The sequence below is a fragment of the Orcinus orca genome, chromosome 17, assembly GCF_937001465.1.
Source record: "Orcinus orca chromosome 17, mOrcOrc1.1, whole genome shotgun sequence".
Taxonomy (NCBI): domain Eukaryota; kingdom Metazoa; phylum Chordata; class Mammalia; order Artiodactyla; family Delphinidae; genus Orcinus; species Orcinus orca.
In genome coordinates, this window is record NC_064575.1 from 51766767 (window position 1) to 51788331 (window position 21565).

At 48.8% G+C, this 21565-nt stretch overlaps 1 long non-coding RNA gene across 2 annotated transcripts in view; it reads right to left on the bottom strand.

Annotated features, from left to right (window-relative positions):
- Window positions 1-271: 271 nt before the first annotated feature.
- The window catches only part of LOC117203491 (uncharacterized), a 28376-nt gene continuing 7082 nt past the window's right edge, over window positions 272-21565 (bottom strand). For both annotated transcript variants that reach the window (XR_004486267.2, XR_007472556.1), the window contains one exon: window positions 272-7104. This is a non-coding gene — a long non-coding RNA (uncharacterized LOC117203491). The remainder of the gene's footprint in view (window positions 7105-21565) is intronic.

The window sequence follows — 21565 nt, forward strand, 5'->3', positions numbered from 1 at the left end:
CACTCAGTGGCCTGCACCCTGGCCGTGGGTTCCTCAGCCCCCTGGCCCTTGCCTCCCCTGGTAGGAGACGAGTGAAGAGAAGCAGGGCTGACAAGGGAGGCTGGATGGTGCAGTGGGGAAGCTCACAGGCTCTGGGGGCAGCCGATCTGGGCTGGAGTCCCAGGTCTCCTCTTACTCATCTGTGAAATGGGGCAATAATAGTACTTACTTTATGGGCTCATGGAGGGAACAAGTGAGATGTTAGTTATAGGACAATAAGCACAAAGCCTGGCATGTTAAAAAAAGTTTAATGCATGTTTTATTTATTAAAATAAAATTTATTTTAGTATTGATTATAATAATTATAATCAAAAGCATAATTATTATAATAATTAGTATTGTTATTATACTTCCTTCCTCATGGGTTTTGGCAAGGAATACATCAAAGGACAGAATATGTATACTATAAATACCTGCTAGAGGTTGGAGCAGGGTTTACATACAAGAAATGGCAGCTTTATGATTACAATGTTATTTTGTTGACAGTTGTGACACAGCAAAGGACAAACACAGATGCTTGAAAAACCCATGGGTAAATTCCTGCTGGGCTCTAATCATGAACAATGCAGTTCTAAAAAGAAAAAATGTCCTCCGTTAAAACACTTACTAGAAAATCCCATTTGGGTTTGCATTCTATTGTTTGGCCCTGATGGGCAACCAGGTTACATTTCCAGAGCCAGTGCCCTGAGGTACGGTCACCTCCCTCCCCGGCCCGCTTCCACACTCGCTCCAGTGGGAGCATCTTTTATGAGGCGACAGAACAGGACTTCATAGATACGCAGCCCCAAACATAGATGCACTGCCGGGTCTGCGGGAGAGAGGTGGCTGCTTTTAGTCTTCATGACAGGGGCCCGGCAGGCCGTCAAAGCCCAGGCAGGGCCTCCAGGGTGACCGGCTGTCCTGGCCCTTAGCAGACGTGGCCTCCTGCAGACTCTTGCTGGGAGCAGAAGTGACCTCTACTCTGGGCAGCTGGGCCCGGTGTCCTTGATATTTCTGGCTATGGACTGTTGGGGTGCAGGAAGCAGAATGGGGGGTGCCCGAGAATAAATTCCTGCTGCTGTGGAGGGCTGCCTGCATGCCCTGGGGCCCTTTTCAAAAACCTGGTCCAAGAGTGATAACAGGAGGGAAAGAGACTCTGGCCTCAGACAGAAGCTGTCCAGTGATACATGCACAATAAACATCTCTGGATTTTTCCATCCGGGCAATGCAGGGGGCCCCAGTGTGTGATCTGCGAGCCACACACTGGCTTGGCTTGTACTGTGAACAAACTCTGTGACTGGTCCACCATGTATTTTGCACTTCTGTGGCCGTGATGAAGATTTGCAAAGAACTCTCATGGGGAAAACAGCCCCCACCCAAGGGGAACACAGGGGTACACTGATTTGCATTGTGCAGATAATACCAGGTCCTTTCCCATCCCCAGCACTTTTGTGACTCTCTGGTGAGCAAAGAGAAGCAAGGGGTTCTTAGTTGGCCTGGGAGAGGACAAAGACCAGGTGTGTTTAGAGGCACCACTTCTCTGAATGTCCCTCCCCTGGGGACTGTTCTGGGAACTGTGTGACATGAGCTAAACATAAAAGTCATGGCTAAAGTTTAGGGTGTTTATAACGTGCCAGGAGCCACAGCAACCTCTGCAGTAGAGATTAGCAGAGTTAATATTTAGCAGGTGTGCCTGTACTGACTGGCATTCATTTAATAGGTTAGTGCCAAAGCTGGTTATTAAGTGTTTTCACAAGCAGCCCTGGGTACTAGCACTGGTCCCCATTTTACAGATTAGGAAGTTGAGGTTGACAGAGGGTAGCAGACTTGTCTAAGATCAGACAGCTTGTCCATGCAGAGCTCTGATGCAAAGTCAGGCTATCTGAGTACAGACCTTGGTGCTTCGCCCTTGTGTCCACTGCTTCCAAGCCCCAGAGTAAATACCTGGATCAGCGTGCTGTGTTCCTTGCAGAGACAAGCCTCCCAAACCCCTGCACCCATGCACCCACACACACATGCACGGAGCAGCAGAGTGGGGTCAGTGAGGCGCAGCTCACTGTCCTGTGCAGAAATCCCACAGGGGTGGTGGGAGCAGGGCTTCAGAAGCACCAACTCTTCAACAAGAAAAGACCACCAGGCCTAAGGAGGAAGAGAGATACTTCTGGGAAGGAGGGAACCAAGTGAAATGAGGCAAGAGGGTTGCCAGGCCCAAGGCTTGTCCTCTTGGGAAAAAAGTCAAGTCTTTGAATCATCTTCCTCTAGGGTCTTGAAGCTGGGATTTCTCCGACACATTCCTCTACATGCTTATTATGTGCAGAGCGCTATGTTAAGTATTTTGCATGTATTATCTCATTTAACCCTAAAACAACTCAGCATGGGTGACTTACTACTACTGTGCCCATTTTACGATCAGGAAAGTGAGGCTGAGAGACGTTAAAGGACACACCAGATCTGACTGCTGTATAAGCCCACGGTGCCTGTAATCATTATTCTATACTGGCCCCCTTTTAGGGATTTCAAAACTAGAGCACGACGCGGTCTGTGGCTTTCATACATACATATTCTACATTTCCTCGGCACCTGCTATGAACCAGGAACATCTGTTCTTTTATTCAACTGATTTGTTACGCCTTATTACATGCCAAGCCAGGTACTGGGCAGTCACTGGTGAAGCTCAGCAGTGGTCCCTACCTCACGGGTCTTTCAGTGTTGGATGAGGCAGGTGGAAGGAGGGCGGAGGAAGGGGGAGAAGGCAGTGGGAAAACTGGTTCACACAGTTGAGAGTTTCCTGTGAGCCAGATACTGTGCTGGGTGCTAAGTGATATGTCATTTCACCCTCTCAGTAGACTGTTGGGTAGATTATTCTTTTTTTTTTCAATTGAATTATAGTTGATTTACAATATTGTTAGTTTCAGGTGTACAGCACAGTGATTCAGTAGTTTTGCAGATCATACTCCCTTATAAGTTATTACAAGATAGATAATGGCTATAGTTCCTTGTGCTGTACAGTACATCTTTGTTTCTTACCTATTTTATACATAGTAGTTTGTATCTGTTAATCCCATACCCCTAATTTGTCCCTCTCACCTTCCCTCTCCCCTTTGGTAACCACAAGTTTGTTTTCTGTGAGTCTGTTCTGCTTTGCATATACATTCGTTTGTATCTTTTTTTAGATTCTACATGTAAGTGATATCATGCAGTATTTGTTTTCTCTGACATTTCACTAAGTGTAATATTCTCTAGGTATATCCACGTTGCTGCAAATGGCAGTATTTCTTCTTTTTTTTCTGGCTGAGTATTATTCCATTGTGTATATATATACCACAGCTTCTGAATCCAATCATCTGTTGATGTGCACTTGGGTTGCTTCCATGTCTTGGTTATTGTAAACAGTGCTGCTATGAACACTGGGGTGCGTGTAATGTTTCGAATTAGTGTTTTTGTTTTTTCCAGATACGTATCCAGGAGTGGGATTGCTGGATCATATGCTAGTTCTATATTTAGTTTGTTCAGGAACTTCCATACTGTTTTCCATAGTGGCTGCACCAATTTACATTCCTACCAACAGTGTACGAGGGTTCCGTTAGACTATTCTTATTGTCTCCATTTCATAGATGAGCAAATGGACTTGGAAGAGTTCAGTACTTTGCCCCAAGTCTCATAGCCAGAACACAATGGAGCTGGGTTTTGAACTCAGACATCTGACTCCAAAGCGTGTGCTTTTTATTTACTGCTTTATATTCCCTGCTTTTCACATGTATTACAGCCCCCAACCTGCAGGGGGCCATTATCAGCCCCACGGATAGGGAAACCCAGCCTCAGAGGGGAAAGCGGGTGGCCCAAGGTCTCTCTGGCTGGAGCAGGGGTCTGAACCAGGGATTCTGGTGCCAAGTCCAGGGCGTGCTCCTTACTCCGCATGGCCTCTCTGTGACACAAACCTGGGGCCAGGAACCAGGAGGTAGGGGCTCTCTCACCCTCCTGGCTGGGCTTCTTCCAAGCACTGGTGAAACGAATGTTGTGCGGCTGGACACTGTTTGGCTAATGTGTTTAGGGCTGGCACCCAAGCATCTCCTGAAGCGCTGTAGGAAGCCAGGCTGGTGGAGAGTGCCGGCCTGAGGAGCATGCGCAGGGCTGGGTGTCCAGGGAAGCCCTCCACCAAAAAAGGGGACTGGAAACCTTTGTGCTCTTTCTCCTGTACTGCACATTCCAGAGCCATACCCTGTGATTTTCACCATTTCTGTATGCGAAGAAAGAGGCTGCTGATTCACAGCGAAAGGAAACAGCATCGGTTCTGAAACTTCCTGTCTATCTGGTATCTGCAACGGTATCTGTGTTATGCAAATATCCTTACTCCTGAAAAATGCAGGCGTGTACACACACACACACACAGACCCTCTGCTCGGCCCTGTGCACTGGGTCTCCTCTGTACCCAGTAAATTGAAAAATGATTCCATTAACATGGTAGCCAGGGTACTGGGGGAACCTGCTGTAGGAATTTATGATCATTAAAATAGCAGCTTTTGCATTTTGTTCAGAGCTTAGCAGATGTTCCTACCAGGTAAGCCCTTGCTCTGGCTCCTGGCCCAGTGCTAGCTTGGTTTCTACCTGGCAGAGCCTGGGAGTTAGGGATCCCTTATGAGGGAAGCAGATGTGTGAAGGGATCTCATACAGGCTTTGGGCTCCACTCCAGCCCAGGAACTCCGTTTCCTCACGGCCCAGCTTTTTCCTGCTGGGCTCCTGGAATGTGTGCAGCCCACTCCCAAGCCCACAGTGAGTCAAGATAATGACAGAGGTTGAAGATTTTCTGTTGGTTCATTGTGACCTTTTTCAGGTCTTTCTTTCTCTCAAAATAAGTTCAGGTCTGAGCCTAAGACGGCAACTTGCTGAGATGGTCTGTGCTCCCAGGGAGGGATGACCTCTGACTCGGGCCCGAGACGCAGCCTGTGCCGCCAGCTGCTGGCTGCCTCTGCACCGGGACGCTTTTTAAAACGCTGAATGTAAGCTTCAGTTTTAATAGGTGAAAGTGAAAATGACATGTGACTTCCAGAAAATTTTCAGAGATTCGAAAGAATTGTTCTTTGTAATGAGTTAAATAGCACTCTTCAAACGGCTGAATGCTTTTCTCATACTCACAGTTGCCTGAATTAGGGGAAACATATAAATTGCTGCAAGAGAAAATCTGGTTAGCTATAAATTAAAAAGAAATTTATTTTCACTCTACTCTCTTCCTGCCCCCACCCAGAACCCTCACCTGGGCAGTGGGAGGGTGGCCTTTCCTCCCCCCGTTTAGAAAGTAATGAAGCTGCGGTTCCAGGGAGAGCGTGTGTCACTGGCTCAGAGCTGGATTCTCAGGCTCTAGGCCAGTGCTCACCCCAGTACAAAAGGGAGTGGCCCCATGGCAGGAGTGTGGGCTGGGGCAGGTCAAACAGACTGCACTACTTGGTTCTGCTATTTACCAGCTGTGTGACCTTGCGAAGCCTCAGTTTCCGCACCTGTAGAATGGGGTTATCATGGGGATGACAGGACGCATATGGATATAAAATATGCCTGGGGCTGGTCCGGGACCTGGTGCCCAGGTCAGGGTCGATCAGGGAGGTGTCATGATGACCACCTGCTATGGAGATGCCCATTGCTCTTTTTTTTTTTTTGCGGTACGTGGGCCTCTCACTGTTGTGGCCTCTCCTGTTGCGGAGCACAGGCTCCAGACGCGCAGGCTCAGCGGCCATGACTCACGGGCCCAGCCACTCCGCGACATGTGGGATCTTCCCGGACCGGGGCACGAACCCGCGTCCCCTGCATCGGCAGGTGGACTCTCAACCACTGCGCCACCAGGGGAGCCCGCCCATTGCTCTTTATTAGGGCCTCAGTCACTGCAACAGGTCACATGGGACCAGAAAGATCTTCAAAGAATGTCTCTAAAATCTGTCTTTGAGGCAGAAGTTTGCCTCAAAGCCTGCTCTTGCTTTAGGGATGCTTTTAGGGAGAAAAAGCGTGGGAGGAATAGTGAAAACTTTTGTGAGAAAGATTCTCTCCACCCCTTGAGAGGGGCCAGTGTCAGTTTTTACACTTATCCATGAACTTGACCTGCTGTGTCTTTGCCAGCTCAGGCTCTGAGGAAATGAGAGGTCAGCCGGTACTTCTCCACACCTGCAGATATGAGACAGGTCCAGAGAAAAATGGAAACAAGTGCTCTAGTGCCTAACCCCCGTAAGGCAACCAAAGACCCAGATTCAGCCCATCCGGCCACAGAGCACTCACTGTGCACCTGCTGAATGCCTGGCGTGCTGTCGAGCACTGTCACCCTAGAATAACAGCTGTGTCCCTACTGCACACCAGATACCGGGCTGGGTGCTTCGCAAACGGGGTTTCATTTAACCCTCCCAGGAGCCTCTCAAGTAGGCATTAGTGTCCTCACTTCTCAGGGAGGCACAGGCACAGGGAAGCTAATTTCCTTGCCCAAGGCCACACTGCAGCAGGTTGGACTTGAACACAGGCCTGTCAGCTGCAGTCTGTGCTCGCCAGCTCCACTGTGTAGTAGTGTAACACACACCCTCCAGCCTGTAGGAATTAAGAAGCAGGAGATGAAACACACAGCCCCAAACTCTGAAATAAGGATACAGAGGCCAAAGAGCCCAGAGGAGAACACAAAGGACAAGGAGGAGGTGGAGTGGGGATGGGACGGGAGCGTCTCTGGGGAATAGAAGGCAGGGCCAGGAAGGAAGGTGGAGAAAGTGAGAACGTGCACACCTTGAGACTGGACTCTGCTCTGCGGCACGGGGGCTCATCACAGGCCTCTTCTGGTCCCCCTGGAACGGAGGACAGAGCCCCGGGAGGAGGCTGGGCCCTTGGAGTGTGTGTCACCTGTGGGTTCCTGGCTCTGGGGAGGCCCTGATGCTCTGGCAAGTTCTCTCTGCTCCTTCTGACTCCTGCACCGTCTTCAGCGTTGGCTGGCGGTCGCCTTGGGGGCCGAGAGTTATCTGGACAGCTCCCAAGCGGATGGGCCAGGCGTCTGTCCCCGGGACACTGGCGTGTAAAGCAGGTCTTTCTCGTCAGTGGAGCCAGGTAGGTTGGGTTGGAGCAGGGACGCTGCAAAGGAAAGAGGGAGGGGGACAGGGTTTGGGGTGAAGCCCTGGACCTTAGAGGGGTGAGGGTCAGAGAGGTGGGGGGATGGGCAGAGCCCCGACCTGCTAGCATGGCTGCCTCAGCAGGGGTCAAGGCCCAGCCTGAAAGCAAAAGCACAACCTAAAAGTTGAGAATTATGTTTTATTTGGCAGACACAACTGAGGACTTAAGCCTGGAAGACAGCCTCTCTGGATAGCCCCGAGGGACTGCTCCCAAGGGGTAAGGGAGGGTCCAGGATATACAGGAGTTTTTGCAACAAAAACTAGGTAGTCAGAACACCAAGAGATTACTGTTAATTAGAGAAAACCAGACATCTCAAGTTAATGAATGTAGCGCTTTCCTAATGTATGCGAAGCTGCAAGAGTCTGGGCTCACTGAAATCGTGCCTTTGATGTGCATCTTAGCGATCTAGGGCCGGTATCCTGCTTTTCTCCATCGTGAATCCCCTCAGGGTGCACAGCTGGGGGCGGCTGACGGATGTGACAAGGCACCATTTTCACACACACCTGAACGGCTGTAGGACCCCCCACCCCCCACCCCGCCACGGACACCATCCTGGCGGCTGCGCTGAGGCTCTGGCCACGCCCCTTCGCAGGCTGCAGATGTTGGGGGGGGTGTTGCAGAGCAGGAGAGGGAAAACACCTCCCAAGGGAGACTCCTGACTTGCCCCCACCTGTTCTCCCTCCCATCTGCGTGTCTCAAGCAGCCGGGGCCATAATTCTAGGGGTCAGGTTCCACTCCTCTCGCATACCCGTCCCATTCAGCACAATCTTGTCCCACCCGCCTCCAAACGGTCCCTTGATCTACCCGGTTTCCTCCAGCGCCACGTCCAGTGGTCTTATCCAAGGGCCGTTTTCTTTGCCTCAGCCACTGCCATGGCTGCCCACCTTGACCCACGCCCCCATTTCCACCTTGGCTTTTTCCAAGCCATTCTGCCCAAAAGAGCTAGAGGAGCAGTGATAAACACAAACCAAATCACTTTTGCCCTTGCTTCATCAGCTTCCCAAGGAGGAAAAGACAAACTCCCCATGTGGTCCCAGGGATCCTCCCTGGCGGCCCCTTCCTGTGCTACGCATTCATTCACTCTCTCATTCATTCATCCAAGACACATTCACTGAAGGCCCATCACGTACTGTTTTTAGACCTTGGGGGCAGTGACAAAATAGACAAAAACCCTCATCTCTTAGAAGGAAGTTTTAGAGCGGGGATATAGAGCAGGGACAGGAACTAGGGAGTCAGGGGCTGCGGGTGGGTGCCGGGGAAGGCGGCATCGAGAAGGTGACATTTGGACCAAGACCTGAAGGAAGTGAGGACTGAGTCACAGGCATGTGTAGGCGGAAACTCCTTCCTGCAGAAAGAAGTTGTGCCCCAAAGCAGGAACACACACGGATGCTTGGGGTATTTTTAAGGAACACCCCATCTCCTGTTGGTCACTGTCAGATTATTTTAATCACAGCGTTTCCGTAATTTACGAGGATATATTTTTTAGATTATTCTGTGTCTCCCTCAGTAAGCTGTCAGCCCTCTACCGTCTGTGATGTGTCTCTCTCGTTGACACCTGAATCATTCATACGACATCATGAGCACGGTGTCTCGAAGGCATTCAGTAAACTTCTGTTAAATGAGGCAATAAACCTGGCAACTGGCACTACAAAGGGACACGGGTGAGGAGTCCCTTTCCGGGCTTCCGGAAAACGACTGGGGACACTCTGAAGGGAGTGGAGTTCTACCTGAGCTGGTGGTAACATGTGTGGTGGAGGTGGGGTGCCTCACTGTGAGTGGGCATTACTAGGACACCACTGTGTATGTAGACGGCTGACCTTCGGGATGCCCACTCTTGTGCTGGTTTATGAAATAAAAAAGAAGGCATGCTTCCTTCTCCTCAGCTCCGATACCTTGTTTCCAGCTGTCTTCTTCCCACTGCTCATCCTCCCTAAGGATGGGCTAGAGCAGAACAACTCTTCCCCTAGATCTCCTTTCCGGTTCCAACAGCTCTCCCACCTGTGGCGGCGGGGGGAGTTGCAACTTGTATATTTACACCCCTCCTGCTCTTCCGGCGAGTGGTATGGAAAACCTGAGAAGCAAATTCTACTTTGCAAGAATTTCTTGCTGACCCTGGAGACAGGCTTATTCTTCTTTAATGTGAAGATTCTGGCCAACCAGTAGCAGGAATGTTAAATATTGATAAGGAGGAGAAGATAAAATCTCGTCACCCTCCAGGCCCTAGAATTTCCCCATTCCAGAGCCCAGGCTTCCCTTTCTGAGAGAGTGACTGCCAGTGCCAACTCTATACCCAATTTCCCCTTTTGCCTTACTGAAAGTTCCTGACTGGGGAGGGGCAGCCACACACCCAGCTAAAATACTATATTTCCCAATTCTCTTGAAACTAGGGACAGCCAATGAGGTATAAATGCAAGGGGTTGGGTGGGGCTTCCTAAAAACCTCTTTAAGGGAGATGGGAAATGTCTCCCCACCCTCCCCTCCCCTGTTTCTGCCCCAGAACACTAATGTGATAGCTGGAGCTCTAGCAACCATATTGGACTATGAGGCAACTTTGAAAAAGGAAGCCACAAACAAAAACACTGGCTCTCAGTCTCTGAAGTCGAGAAAGAAAAAAGCAGCCCCTGACATCTGAAAACTGGTCTGACACTTTCAGCTAGGCCTTAGTTTTGTTAGAACCTGGTCTAGATGTTTTTTAAAAAAAAAATTATTTATTTTATTTATTTATCTTTGGCTGTGTTGGGCTTTCACTGCTGTGCGCAGGCTTTCTCTAGTTGCGGCAAGCAAGGGCTACTCTTCGTTGCAGCATGTGGGCTTTTCATTGCAGTGGCTTCTCTTATTGCGGAGCACAGGCTCTAGGCATGCGGGCTTCACTAGTTGTGGCATGTGGGCTCAGTAGTTGTGGCTTGTGGGTTCTAGAGTGTAGGCTCAGTAGCTGTGGCGTATGGGCTTAGTTGCTCCGTGGCATGTGGGATCTTCCCGGACCAGAGCTTGAACCTGTGTCCCCTGCATTGTCAGGCAGATTCTTAGCCACTGCACCACCAGGGAAGTCCCTAGATGTCTCTTGTTAGATATAAACCATCTCACAGAACACCAAAGTCAGACAAGGTCATCCTGTGACTGTAATAAAGTGAGTCAAATGGACCACTTCATAATTTTATCCAAACACAGACAGAAACAACCACTAAATACTGAACATCTCCCTCTCCTGGCTAATATGAATGACAGCTGCTTCTTTGCCACTTGTAACTTTAGCTTTTATCTGGTCTGCCCTCCTTACAGATAAAACTAAGATACTTGACCATAGAATTGCCCTGTTTCCTGACAGCACCCAATCCAGAGCAAACCTCTGCTCTCTTGGACCCTCCCCAAATTCCCCTAACCAAAGCCCAAGTTCCCAGGGTGAGCCATCTGGGGACTTGGGCTGCAGTAAGTGATGAGGCCAACCTGTTCAACTACAGCTATTCAAGTAAATCACTTGGGGATTAGTTACAAGGCAGACTGTGGTTCTGAGCTATAGAGGAGGCCACATCTGTGTTTCTAACCTGTTCCCAGCAATAGCGACGCTGTTGGGCATCAGGCCATGCTTTGAGTAGCAACGCAGTCAAGGACAGTGGATTCTAACGGCAGAAGTACTTGAGTTTGACCACAAAGTGAGCCCTGGACTGCTTTCTAGAGAAAATATGCCTGTATTTCAATTAAGCCACTGCTATTTGGTTCTCTATTACTAGCAAGCCAATCCAATTCCTGGTCCTTAGATGGACATGTGGTTCCCGCTACAGAAGCTATTGACGGGGCCTTGTGGTGGCTGGGTGTGTGCAGGAGCTCAGGGAACGGCTGACCAAATGTGTTGCCTTCGAGGTGAAATTCTGAGCGGAGAACACGTCATTCCACTTAGTGGACTGGTTGAAAATCCTCAAACGGTCCCGTGCTAGCTCCACGTTGGGCTCTTGGGCTCAAGGACCAGAAACACGAGAGGTTCCAAACCGCCCTCCAGCTGAGGTTGTCTGGGCCTCGCCCCACCTTGTCCTCCAGCCCCATTTCTCACCACCCCTCACCTAACAGCACCACGATGCTTCCTACCTCTTTGGCTTTGCTGTTCCACCAGCCACGGTGCCCTTCCCCCTCCCTTCACGTGGTCAACTGCTAACTCTTACTCAGCTCAGCCTCCCGACCCCCTGAGGCAGCCCGAGTGCCTTCCTCTGTGCTGCCAGGGAACCCTGCCTCGCTCGACCCTCACTTTCTCAGGTTACATGGCATTTATTTATTTTGTGTTCATCTTTCCATTGGTCATCAGCTCCTACAGGCTGGAACCATGTCTTATTCATCATCGCATCCCCTGAATAGTCCCCAACACTAAATAAATATGAAAGTGAACTGAAGGCTCCGATCTCCCACAGCCTGCCCCTTAACCTCTAACCAACTGGGCGAAGGTTAGAAAAGAGCAATGAAAGAAACCCTTCACTAATGTTTCCCCTTTTCAGCTTCTGTGAAACTGGGGGATCCCAGAGGCTTTAGGCGTGAAGCTCTAGGTCATACCCCCCTTGGAAACTTGGCCCCCAAGAAATCGTAGGCTTCTGAAAGACCACAGGTGCATGAGTTAGTGGTTTAGTAAATGACTCAGCCTGGAAGTTGGGACTCATCTACGTCTGGGCTTCTCATGCTTGAATCTGCTTATGAATCAACTGAATAGCAAATGCACTTTAGCCCCAGGTGAGTTTCACACGCTGAGACCTCAGCACTGGCATCACCTGGCAGCTGCTCGGAAATACAAATTCTTGGAACCCACCCTGGGTCCTTCCGAATCAGAATCTCTAGGGGTGCGACCCAGGCATCAGGATAAAACTCGAGGTGATGAAACCCACGTTCCCGGGAACAATAAAAGGATGGTTAATTATAGTTAATAGCTCTCATCTAAACAAGTGGGTTTACATTGTGATTGACTTACTTTCCAATCTTACAACAACTGAAGGGAAGCGGATAAAAATAGACTTTGAAAAACCACAGAAAGAGAGAAATGCTAATGACAATACCTGTATGATGATGATGATGATGATGATGACAATGGTGACAGCAGCATATACTGTGTGTGTGCTGGGGCTGTAACTATGTAAGTGTGTCTGGGGAAACCTCTGTAAGGAAATAAACTAAAATGCTCACAGTAGCTGGATTATGAGTAATTCTCCCCCTCTTCTGTAACTAAAAAAATAAATTTTTGTGTTATTTGTATAATGGAAAGATAGGTGTATTCAATTTAAAAACATGTTCTCACTTCCCACTGTAGGGGACAAAAGGGGCTGTGGGCTGGTGATGGTTCAGTAGCCTCATGGCACCTGAGCGTAAGCCTTTCTCAGTGTCGAAGGTGGGAGAGGGGCTTCTGCGGGCACAGGAGGTGGAAATGCCATTAGAGTATTTTTGGGAACAATTTTAGTGCAAGAGACAAAAACCAAACTCAAACTGGACTGTGCCAAAATAAGTAGGAGAGAGAAAGAAGAATGAGGAGGACGAGGAAGGAAGGGAGGGAGGGAAGGAAAGGAGGGAAGGAGGGAAAGATGGAGAGGAACTTGCTTGGTTCTCTAATGAAAAGACCAGCTGCAGCCGGAGCTCCGAGGATGCTCTCAGGACTCTGCCCTCCTCTCGGCCTCCCTTCCCTCAGCATCAGCTCCACTCTCGGGCAGGCTGTGCCCTAACTCGAGTCTAGCAGTGCCTGCCGAAGTTGCCCCTGACTGGCCCAGCCTGGGTTCTGTGTCCACCCCTGGGGCCTGGGCCATGCACTGCTACAGAAGCACAGGAACAGAGAAGGTTGAAGAGCGCTGCTCCCCATGGAAAGCCGAAGTGCTGCTGTCAGAAGAAGGAGATGCAGAGCAGAAGCACCTTAGATACCTGCTCCAATCAGCCAGGTTATTGGTGCTTGGGAGACTGGCTCCTAGGTATGTCCCAGGCATTTTTCAGACTTGGGCTGAGACTTTGGATAAGACCTAGAGTGGCTGCAGTCTTCCAAAAAGCAAAGCTGCCCTCAGAGGCATGGGGGCAGTGGGGTGGATTCTTACCGAGGTTCACACTGCATTCGCTGTTCTCGGGAGGAAGTGGGAATTTCCACATGGTAAGTTCCCTTCCCTGCACAATGAATTACTATCTTGATGAGAAACCCGTGGGCCACTGGTTGAAAAGAGAGGTATTCTCTGAATGAGAGGGAATGTACCACCTTTCTTTCAATGGTGACAGTGCTGGTGTCATGGCAGGGTGTGGATTGATTCATCTACAGATACATGCGTCTATACAGACACCATACTGCTAGACTCTGCAAAACACATGCCTGGAGGTCATTTCTGCCGCCCAGGATATGTCACCTTTGTCCCCAGCACTCTCTCCACCACCCCTGCACCCTGCGGTGCCAGGCGTGTGGGCCTGGAGCTCCCCAGTTGGAACCAGAGGAGAGCTCTCTGAGGGCAGGGATTGCAGAGGCGGGGCTGGTAAGCTGGCTGGCAGTGACCAAGGGCCTGTCCTGGGCCTCTCTCTCCCGGGCTGTCTCTTCCCTCACTGAGTTTCTAACCTGAGCCTCCAAGCTCATGCCCCTCTCATCCCCTGCCCTGGGGTGCTCAGATTTCCCTTTTCCCTGAGCCCCCAGCCAGAGCTCAGAGCCCTGGCCATTGTTCCCAGAGCTCCATCCTTCCAATGAGGGAAAAGAAGACACACAGGGCCCACTGTTCTGGATTCTGAGTTGGAGCCAAGGGGCTCCATCTGCTGTTTCCTTCTCCTAGAATTCTCCCTCACAGTCCCCTCCAGAGGGCTCCAGCTGCTACAGCTCCCCATGGCAGGTGTCCCGCTCTTTCCTACCCAAAGGAAAACACGGGCTCTTCCCCAGCCCTGGAATTCCCTGCTGCACTGCGCTCCTGTCGGCTCAGGAGCCTGAGAGAGGCCACCCGCTCCCACAGGCACCAAGGGCTTCTGCTGGATGACCAGACCTGACGCCTGGTTCTGTGGAGTTCTCAGCAAGCGTGGGGTCATCTGGGCAAACTGCCCTGATTCCAGGTCGCCTGACCTCCAATAGAGCCTAAGGAAATTAACTATGGGTAAAAGTGAAATTATTATGAGCAATGGCAGAGACTCTAAGAGTGAAAAAATTTTTCAATGCTTACTGAAGAAGCCAAAGATACTCTTACAATATTCTGCTCGCTACAGGATCATTTCTAGCAGCATACAGATAGGCTGTTATTTTCCCCATCTTTTATAAAGAAAGCTTTCTCTTTAAATAAATGATTCAACAAATTATTAAATATTGGTAACTGATAATAAATAATAAATTAATTAAAAAAAGGAAAGTCTCTTCTACAGAAGAATTCCAAATAATACCTGTAGCTACTCCCCCCTCCAGGAGGTGGAGCTTAAATCCCCTCTCCTTGAGGGCGGGCTGCATTTAGTGACTGGCTTCCAAAGAGCAGAATATGGAAAGGGGAAAACAGTAACTTTATAGGAAAGAAACCTGGTGGACACCATCTTCACCAAGTGATGAAGGTAACATCGCCACGTGGTTATCATGTACCCCCGGTATGATCTAATGAAAAGAGCACTTCACCCTGGGGTGTTCTTCCCGAAAACCCATAACCCCAGTTGAATCATAAGAAAACCTTAGACAAACTCAAAATGAGGGACCCTCTATAAAATACCTGACCGGTACTCTTTAAAACTGTCCGGGTCATGAAAAATAAGAGAAGACAGAGAAATGATCACAGATGGGAGAAGACTGAGACATGCTGACTAAATGCAATATGGTGTCGAAGAGAAAAGGACATGGGTGATAAAATTGGTGAAGTCTGATTAGAGTTTGTAGTTGGGCTATTAGTATCATACCAGTGTTAATTTCTTAGTTTTGACAAATATACCACGGCTTTGTAAGATGGTAACATTGGGGGAAGCTGGGCCAACAGTATACCAGATCTCTCTGTAAACAAACAAACCAAACTTCGTCTACAATTTAAAGACTGACAGTATCAAGTGTTTGGTAACTCTGTAGAGCAACTAGAACTCATACATCGCTGGTTAAACTGTAAAATTATGTAGTCATTTTGGAAAACATTTTGGTAATTTTTTAATAAAATTAAACATACATTATGATATGACCCAGAAATTCTACTCCTAGATATCTATCCAAGAAAAGTGAAATTTATGTCTACTAAGACTTGTATACAAATGTTCATAGCCAAAACAATCATAATAGCCAAAAACTGGAAACAATTCAGATGTCCAACGAGTGAATGGTAATCAAGTGTGATATATCCATACAATGGAATACCACTTAACAATGTAAAAGATGGAGCTATGTCTCAAAAATATGTTGAGCATATGAAGGTAGACACAGGAGTACCTCACGTATGATTTAACATATGAAATTCTAGAAAAGGCAGAACTAATCTCAGTGACAAAAAGCATATCAGTGGTGCTGGGGACGGGGGTAGTTACGGTGACAAGGACCATGAAGGGGCACGAGGGAATTTTGGGGGGGGATGATCGAAGTGTTATATACCTTGTTTGTTGTGGTGGTCACATGGGTGTATATATTTGTCAAAACTCATTGAACTGTGTACTCCAAATGTGTTACATGTAAATTATGCCTCAATATTTATTTTTTGGCCATGCTGCATGCCTCGCAGATCTTAGTTCCCCGACCAGACACTGAACCTGGGCCCCAGCAGTGAAGGCACCGAGTCCTAACCACTGGACCGCCAGGGAATTTGCCTAAAGTTGATTTTTAAAAAGCAGCTTTGTCTTGACCTCACTTACCCTGCCAGCTACCCTTTTGCAAGACTCCTGAGGGAGCTGTCTGTACTCACTGTCTCCAGTTCTGTCCCACATATTCTATCTTAAGTCTACAGCAGTCAGGCTTTTGTTCCCGTCGTGCCTTGGAAACTGCTCTCATCAAGAATGCAGTGACCTCCATGTTGCTAAATCCAATGGCCAAATCCCATTTCTCAGTCACATCTTACTTGACCTGTCAGGAGCATTCTACATACAGTTCTCACCTTTTTCCTTGAAGCACTTTCTTCCTTTGGCTTCCAGGACACAATAGTCTCTTGGTTTTCCTCCTAACTCACTACTCCTCAATCCCCTTTGCTGGTTCTCCTTATCTTCCCAACATCTTAATGTTGGAGTGCCTCGGAATACTCTTTTTTGTACTCACTTCTCAGATGACTTCATTGAGTCAAGGCTTTAAATTCCACCCATATGCTGGAAACTCTCAAATCTGTATCTCCAGCCCTGATCTCTTTCCCAAATTCTTGACTCATAATTCCAACTGCCTACTTGATATTTCTGTTTGGATGTTGAACAGACATGTCAAATTCAACACGTTCAAAATTGAACTTCTGGTTTTCTCCCACAAACCTGCCCATGTGCAGCCTTTCTTATCTCTGTCGATGGCCCTGACATCTTACCATCTGCTCAAGTCAGAAGTCCCAGGAGGGCTTCCCTGGTGGCGCAGTGGCTGAGAGTCCGCCTGCCGATGCAGGGGACGCGGGTTCGTGCCCCGGTCCGGGAAGATCCCACATGCCGCGGAGCAGCTGGGCCCATGAGCCATGGCCGCTGAGCCTGCGCGTCCGGAGCCTATGCTCCGCAACAGGAGAGGCCACAACAGTGAGAGGCCCGCGTACCGCAAAAAAAAAAAAAAAAAAAAAGTCCCAGGAGTCGGGACTTCCCTGGTGGCACAGTGGATAAAACTCCATGCTCGCAATGCAGGGGGCCTACGTTTGATCCCTGGTCAGGGAACTAGATCCCACATGCATGCCGCAACTAAGAGTTCTCATGCCACAACTAAGGAGCCCGCGTGCCACAACTAAGGAGCCGGTGAGCAGCAACTAAGGAGCCTGCCTGCCGCAACTAAGACCCAATGCAACCAAAAAAAAAAAAAAAAAACACAACCCAGGAGTCATCCTGGACTATTCTTTCTCCCATCGGCTCTACCTTGAAAACATTATTCTTCATTATCTTCATTGCTACTACCCTGGTCCAAGCACCATCATCTTTCACCTGGATTGTTGAAACAGACTCCTAACTAGCCCTCCTGCCTCTGCTCCTGCCCTCCTCCACTCTATTCCCAACACAGCAACCAGAGTGGCCCTGTTGAAATTTAAGTCAGAGCAATGCTATTCAAAACTCTATAATGATTTTCTCAGAAAAGCCAATGTCCTTGCAATGATCTGCAAGGCCCTGCGTGATCTAGCCCCTCACCACCTTGTCCCTGTGATTTCATCTCCTCATACTCTCCCTCTTGCCATTCCTCCCCAGACACACTGGTCTTTTTGCTGTTTCCTGAACAATAGTGTCAGGTATATTCCTGCCCACTTGAGGGTCTTTGCTCTAGTTGTTCTGTCTGGATGCTCTAGTGGCCAACTTCCTTGCCTCCTTCAAATCTCTGCATACAGACTTGCTCAAAACTCACCTTCTCAGGGAGACCTACTCTGACCATGAAATTGAATACTTCAACCTGCCCCATCCCGGCACTTATTTCCTTACCTTGCTCTATTTTTTCCTTTGTTTCGATAGCACTTATGACTTTCTAATAGACCCTTCGATCTGCTTATTTTGTTTACTTTTTATTGTCTGTCTACTCAAGGGCAGGAATCTGTTTTGTTCTCTGCTGTATCCCAAGTCCTAGAACAGTGCCTGGCACATAGAAGCTGCCCAGTAAGGACTTGTTGAGTAAATTAATGAAGTTTCTCCAGAAGGAGAAAACGTCCCACTCTTGGCCTATCAACCCACATATGACGAGGCTGAAACAAGAGACTACAGAGAAAAGATGCATCTGGGGGGATCCCACCCCATGTCAGGACTGCGAAAACTGGGGGAGGCTTTGGACTCCTGCTGATTTTGGTTGTGTCCTAAGGTCTCAGAGTAGGGCCTCTGGTTTGCTGGGCTGCAGCTGTGTTCTCACTTCCTAGGGTCATATCTCAAGGGAACCTTCCCCGGATGGGTGACATTTGTCTATAACTGCACTGTTCAAGTAATAGGAGTCACTAGCCCCATGTGGGTACTGAGCACGTGAAACGTGGCTGGTCCAGACCGAGGCGTGTTGGAAGGGTAAAATTTCAAAGACTTGGTACAAAAAAGAATGTAACATAGCTCATTCATGCTTTTTAATATTGATTCCATCTTACTATTTTAGATGTATTGGGTTAAGTATACTTTAAAAATTAAGTTCACCCATTTCTTATTACCTTTTAGAAATGTGGCTACTAGAAGATTTAAAATTCCTTCAGTGGCTTGCATTGTATTTCTAGGGGACAGCCTGATCTATGAGGAAAAACTACTCATGTCTAGAGGTCAAATCCCATGAGCTTGAAAATCCACACTTCCTAAATGCAAACTGACGGCTCCTTTATTTCAAGTCATATTGAGATATAGTAGAATTCCATTAAGACAAAGGCCCCTTCAGGGTTTGACTAATTGGGTTAATGGGGACTTTTAAAGAAGCTTGGCTTTGTTTTTATTTTTCTATCATCTGGCTATGCTTTGCCTGAGGGGCTGTAAGCCCTCCCAGAGACATATGGTCTCCCCCGTGGTTCCTCAGATGTTTACTGAAGTCCCACGTGTCCAGGAACTGGGTGGAACAGGAGGGGATTGGGAGGTAGAGGAGGGCTGGGTCCATGCCCTGTCCCAGAGCCCCTGCCCTGACCCTGTGGCCTGGCAGGCGCCTGCTGTGCCTGGGGCAGTGTCAAAGCTGGGGTGGCCCCCAGCTCACACCTACAGGATGGCAGTGGTAGGCCGCCACTGTGGGCACCCAGGCTGGCAGACCTGTGCTGCTGAGACCTTAGGCCAAAGGGAAGGGCTCCTGTAATCAGCACGAGCACAAGGGGCCGGGTGCTGCTAACTGATTCAGGGATGGAGATGTGAGGCTGTGAGCAAGGGTCAGGAAAGACTAGCTCCCAGAGCCTGGGAATATCGTGGAGGCCAAGTCCCAAGCGGAGAATGCCCCAAAACTGGAGGCTGGGGTGACAGGGAAGACAGTATGAGGGGCTCAGTGACCTAGGGACCTGGCGCCAGGTAGACACAAGGATGGAAGGAGGGGTTGAGTTGGGGAGACTCTCCTGTCTTCCATAATTCTGTAATCTTGCCATATTGTTTTTATATAATTGAAGAGAGAGAGAGAGATGCATTTCTTGAAAACGTGCCCCTGGATGTAAGCAATCTGCCTCTGGTCTTGCCTGGTTATTAAGTGGTTATTCCTTCCTGACTCAGGGCTGGGGATCTGGACTGGAAATTACACTCTTTAGTTTCTCATGAAAAGCAAAATAGAATTTCATCCTCTGTTTTCTCTCTCTCACTCCCTGTGCCAACTGTAGGGGAAAAAAAGAATATGAAAAGCAAAAAGGATTCGCAAGAGATTGCAAGGCCAGAAAGTGTGTAAGAAAGGAAAACAACAAAATAAGGTATTATTTTTCATTTGCTTTAACAGCAACTCAGAAATGCAGGTCAACCATTTACGAGAGGGAAGCAGGCCCCATTGTGCCAGATACTCCAGGGATGGACTGGGCAGAAGGCAATTTAGGATGGAGACCAGGGAAAACACGTCCCCAGGCAGCTCGCCGCTGGGTTATGGGGTCTGCTCAGCAGAGAGGAGATTGCTGGGGATTTTGCCAGAAGCACCAGGGAAGCAGGGCTGCTGATGGCAGTGGCGGGGTGAAGGACCCAGCCTCTTGGGAGCTCTTCTTCTATCCCAAAGCCATTGTCCACCTGTGACTACACTTTCATCAGTTGCAAACTATATTTATGGCTTCTTGGAATTTTCCAAATGAAGTAACTTTTTTCCCCAGACTATTTTCTTCACAACTGAAATCGGATCCCCACAGTTCATGGAGACAAACAAAACAGCATGACATCACCCACCAGGGAGCTGTCACTTCAGACACCGTAGCAGCCTTTTATTCAATATCAAATGGATGTGATTTGCCTGGCGGAGATCTTCACATCCTGCCCTGGCAGAGGAGGGGATGGTCCCCTGAGCTCGCCTTGAGGAACTGGGAGGGAGGAGGGTGGCAGGTGTGCTGAGCAGCTTGCAGGGCAGGCCTGGACAGGGAGAGCCTGGTGGGGAGGTCTCTCTAACTGCAGAGGTGCTGCTCCGTAAGTCGTGCCGGGGACAGCCCCACCTGCCAGGGATACTAGCCCCTGTGTCCCTCCTCTCTCAGCCTCCAGTGCTCTGGTGACGGCAGCCAGGTGCAGAGAGAGCTGACCTGGAGGGTTAGGTGGCCTAGATTCAGCTTCCGTTTTGCCTTGCAGAACTTCTAAGCCTCAGTTTCCCCCTCTGTAAAGGTGGGGAGGGAAAAAAAAAACCCAGTTCTGCTACCTTACAGAGATGCTCTTGGACCAAACGAGAATAAGTGTGTGGACCTGGAAAGCACAAGGCCTATTTTGTTCTTGCCCTCAGATCTCTCAACACTCAGAGGGAAGTGTTCTGCAGCTTCTCAGCTACAAGACCCTCGGCTTCCTTACGGAAACCTACAGGAGGGTTCTGGGGGGATTGGCAGCGACTGTGATGCACATCCTCTTGAGCTAATAAGGAATGTATTATTTAATGAAAGCTCAAAGAAGAGGGGAAGCCATCCGGTCATCTGCGAACCCAATCGGCCAGCACCTGAGGGCCTGACCAATCACAAGAGAACAGAAGCTGTCCTCTCCTTCTGCAAATAAAAGCTTTTTAAAGTGGAGGTAGTTCTAGGTAGCAGTTGGCCTAAAGGGGAAGCAGTCGCATAATTATGCTTACAATTGAGAGTCACTGCTCACTCTGCGCCTCTGACATGCGTTGTGTCCTTCAGCCTCCAGTTACTGTTACTATTGTCAGCTAACAGTCGATGACCCTGAGGCTGGGGAGAGGGGGTGTGTAACCCGCCCAAGGCCACCCAGTTCTAACGGTGGGCTTGGGATCCAAACCAGGTCTGCCTGACTCCAAGGCCCAGGTGTTTCACCATCACACCATTTTGCCTACTGGTCACAAAAAGAAGCTGACTGTGCAAAGGTGTGCCTTGTTTATTTTGTTTTCATATGAATCTGATAAATGGTAGGGCAGGGAGACGTGTGTGTGTGTGTGTGTGTGTGTGTGTGTGTGTGTGTGTGTGTGTGTGTGTGTGTGTGTGTGTGTGTGTGTCTCTCCCTTGGGTGCTGAAGCTGGGGCACCTCATCTCCTCCTTTCATATCCATTGTTGCCACTTGGAAGCACCATGTCGACTCTCTGTTACAACTTATTTTATCTGAATTAAATGATCAAGAAATATCATATATCCATACATATTTTAAAAGGCTGACATTTAAAATAAGTTGACAGTCCACATTTATTCCACAGCTGAGAACGTTACTTGAGCAGCTGTAAGCCAGGGAACCAAAACTGGACCACTGTCTGGGTCATTAGGACTCCATTAAAGACAATAAAGAATTTCAA